The sequence below is a fragment of the Nycticebus coucang genome, chromosome 20 (assembly GCF_027406575.1).
Source record: "Nycticebus coucang isolate mNycCou1 chromosome 20, mNycCou1.pri, whole genome shotgun sequence".
Lineage (NCBI taxonomy): Eukaryota > Metazoa > Chordata > Mammalia > Primates > Lorisidae > Nycticebus > Nycticebus coucang.
Window position 1 is genome coordinate 12,484,603 of NC_069799.1, and position 4,065 is coordinate 12,488,667.

Sequence of the window (4,065 nt, forward strand, 5' to 3'; positions counted from 1 at the left end):
CCCAGATTTTATTTTTTTTATTTTATTTTTTCTTAGTAAGTGCAGTTTGTTGAAAGCCTGTTAAAACATACGGGGTCAAGGGGAAGTAAAAATAATCAGAGGATCATTGTGGGAAAAACTTTGGGGTCTGGCACTTGGGAGACCAATAAAGAGGCAGTGCGAGAAACTTAAGGTTCTAAAGGGAAGGAGCCTCCCCCACCTCCCCTTCTTCCCTCTCGCCCACTTAATCCCCACCAGAAACTACCAAGACGCCTCGAATAAAAGGTTTCAAGTTCAATAGTCACACTTTCATGTTTTTACTGTGGGTCAGCTGTTGATATTTTCATCAAGATAACCATTTCTTTGCTGAGTTCAGGTGACTGAGGAAGAGCCACACCCTCAACAAAACAAAACACACAAAAAACAGAACCACAGAATCATTAATCTAACTTTTTATACAATGTCTCAGTTCCCCATAACTTTGCACACAAGCTTTTGTGTTCTGTTGAATTGTAACCGCTTTTTGTATTCGGAGAAAGTGTGACTATTGAACTCGTGTCAGATTTTAAATAGACCATACCTATATATACCTCTATACCATTGTCCTTTTTTAACTTAATTTTTATTAAATCATAACTGTATACATTTATGGGGTACAACGTGATGATTTGATATACAGTGTGGACTGCTTAAATCAAAGTAATTAACATAACTATCACCTCACTTATTTTGTGAAATGACATTTATTAGTTGTTTTTTTTTTCTGGTTCCACTTTTTTTTATTAAATCATAAACACATAGATCATGTATACATTAATGGATTTATGGGGTACACTGTGCTGTTAACTGGTTAATATATACCTCATTTCATTTACTTAATTATTGAGTTAAGATTTTCATACTCTATACTAATAGATCTAACATGTACCCTTGCATTATGCACCATAGGTGTGATCCCATCATTCACCCTCCCTCGATCTAACCTCCCCCCTCTCCTCCTAATACCCCTCCTCCCTCCTTCATCCTGGGCCATAGTTGTGATCTAGTCTTCATATGAAAATGTGAATGACTGTAAATTGGTTTCATAATAGTACTGAGTATATTGGATATTTTTTCTTCCAATCTTGAGATACTTTACTAAGTAGGATACGTTCCAGCTCCATCCATGTAAACGTAAAAGAGGTAAAGTCTTTTAATGCTGCATAGTATTCCATGGTATACATATACCACAATTTATTAATCCATTCATGGGTCGATAGGCACTTGGGCTTCTTCCATGAATTGGCTATTATGAATTGAGCTGCAATGAACAATCTTTGTTATAAAGTGATTTTTGGTCTTTTGGATATACATCTAGTACAGGAATTGCAGGATCAAATGGCAGGTCTACTTTTAGATCCCTGAGTATTCTCCATACTTCTTTCCAAAAGGGATGTATTAGCTTGCACTCCCACCAGCAGTGCAGAAGTGTTCCCTTTTCTACACATCCACACCCACATCTGTAGTTTTGGGATTTTGTTATGTGAGCCACTCTTACTGGAGTTAGATGATATCTCAAAGTGGTTTTGACTTGCATTTCTCTGATGATTAAAGATGAGGAGCATTTTTTCATGTGTCTGTCTTCTCTTTTTTCAGAGAAGCTTTTGTTCAAGCCCCTTGCTCACAATGAAAGGGGATTACTTGTTCTTTTCTTACAGAGTTCTCTGTGGATTCAGGTTATCAAACCTTTGTCAGAAGCATAACCTGCAAATATCTTCTCCCATTCTGAGGGCTGTCTGCTTGCTTTACTTACTGTGTTCTTGGCTGTGCAGAAGTTTTTAGTTTGATCAGGTCCCAGTAGTGTATTTTTGGTGTTGCTTCAATTGCCCGGGAGGTCCTCCTCATAAAGTATTCTCCTAGGCCAATGTCTTCAGGTGTTTCTCCTGCACTCTCTTCAAGAATGTTTATAGTTTCATGCCTTAAGTTTAAATCTTTTATCCAATGAGAGTCAATTTTTGTTAATGGTGAAAGGTGTGGGTCCAGTTTCAGTCTTCTACAGGTTGCTGGCCAATTCTCCCAGCACCATTTGTTAAATAGGGAATCTTTCCCCCAATTTATATTTTTGATAGGCTTATCAAAGATCAAATGACGTTAAATGTCTAGGTTCATCTCTTGGTTCTCAATTCTGTTCCATACATTTACCTCTTGCATTCCATAAACATGTTTCATTGAAAGTTCCTCTTTCCTGGTCATTCTTCTTGTTCTCTTTCCAATCTAATATTGTGTTTTCAGTCTTCTTTACTGGCCCCTTCAAACCTTCAGACATCTTGCTTTTCCCACAGTCAAATATCCTCCATAGGTGAGCACATTTGCTCCTGACTGCACCAATCACTGATTGTTTTTGGCTTTTTAGCTATATATTCTTTCCATTTTCTTGAACTGAGTTGGTTGGGAGGTGGAGTAAGTATGTTACTAACGGTACACGCCAATACAAAAAGAGCACCAACCTTGCTACACAGAGACAAAATCTGTTCCAACAGCAACATGGTATTCTGTTTGGTATTGTTTTTTGTCAATCCTAACTCAAATTCGATGTCTGACATATAGCAAGAGGGCAGATCTGATCATTTTATCATCTGTACAAATTCTAAAGCAGGGCCATAATAATGGAAAAACCTATGGCAAAATATTCTTATCTTTTAATGGTAGTATCTTTTTGGTGAGAAAGCCAATATTTATATTAGATATGCTAAAATTCTTAGGTGTGACTCCCTTTAAACAAAATTCAGGAAAACTAATTTCAAATCCAAACTTTCTTTCCCATATCTGTACCTTTCCCCTCCATAATTCCTTTGAGTCAATAACATTTCTGAGATCTTCTAGGGATACGACATTAGCAGAAAGGTATTCCACAATTTTCTGACAATTCGTTTCACAATGATTTCCTGCTATAGTTAGTTTTGCTGAATACCATTCCTTCAAATGTTTTAATGCTCCTATAGCAGTCTTTCCATTTAGGAGAATTTTTGTCAGAAGGCAATAGTATTATATCTATCATTGCTCTACCAGGTGCAGGAAGCTTGTCTGATAACTGATGTAAATTTTCTCCAGACTCTTCATAAAGGTCAGCCAATGATAATGATTCCCTGCTATTACTATCTTCTTCTTCAAAACATTCAATAGCACTCAAATATTCTTCAGTATTTGTTTGAAGAACATCTTCAATTTTGTCATTTTCCATATCAAAATATATCTCTTGCCAATCAGAACTGCAAAACTGATAAAAGCCACAAACAGACTGCACTGCAAAGAACTACTTCTTGGAACCAGGTATACCACCCACTGAACAGGCAGGAAAAGTACTATCTTCAGGATTAATTAAAGCACTAATGCTTCTTTTCAGGAGGTGACAAACATCTGATGCTATTAAGTCCGGCTGCCTCTCAGTACCCTCTATGGACAGCACTTCTGGCCCACACTCAGCCCCTCCACTCGCCACCAACAGGACTCTTCCTTCCCCCCAGACCACCAGTAGCAGGTAGCAATCCATGTCTTCACAGGTCACTCCCAGTTTGAAATCTCTGCTTCCACATCTAAACAACCATTTATTAGTTGTTTTGAAGTCATAATCATTTTTATAGACTAAGATAAATTAAAACTATATTTTTAAACTAGAAAAAAAATAATAATCTGCAAAGACCAGGGACATATGACATGGCAACATGGCCAATCTGAGAATTGTATTCATAACTTTGACGTGAGGTGTGTCATTATGGGTTGGGTTTATCTCTAGCCAATTTCATTGCTGTGTGTGATTTTGCTGAATTAATTTTTCCAGACAAATGCAAAGGGTACCATACTGAATAAGGGGGAAACATAGAATTTATCAGTAAAAGACTAACAACAATAAAAACATCTATTTGTGATTATAATTTATTCACCTTCCAATTTAAAGCAATCATTTAAAGAACTCATTCTTCAAGATTTGTACTTCGTATCATTTGCATCTCATATTTATTGGGTACAATCTCATTCAATAATATGCTATCGTCTTTTCCTAGGATAAATGACCCCAGGGCAAAAGCAAGCATCCAAAATGAATTTAAG

At 36.8% G+C, this 4,065-nt stretch overlaps 1 pseudogene; it reads right to left on the minus strand.

Annotated features, from left to right (window-relative positions):
• Positions 1–2,300: 2,300 nt before the first annotated feature.
• LOC128572447 (mdm2-binding protein-like) lies at positions 2,301–3,508 on the minus strand (annotated as a pseudogene).
• Positions 3,509–4,065: the final 557 nt, after the last annotated feature.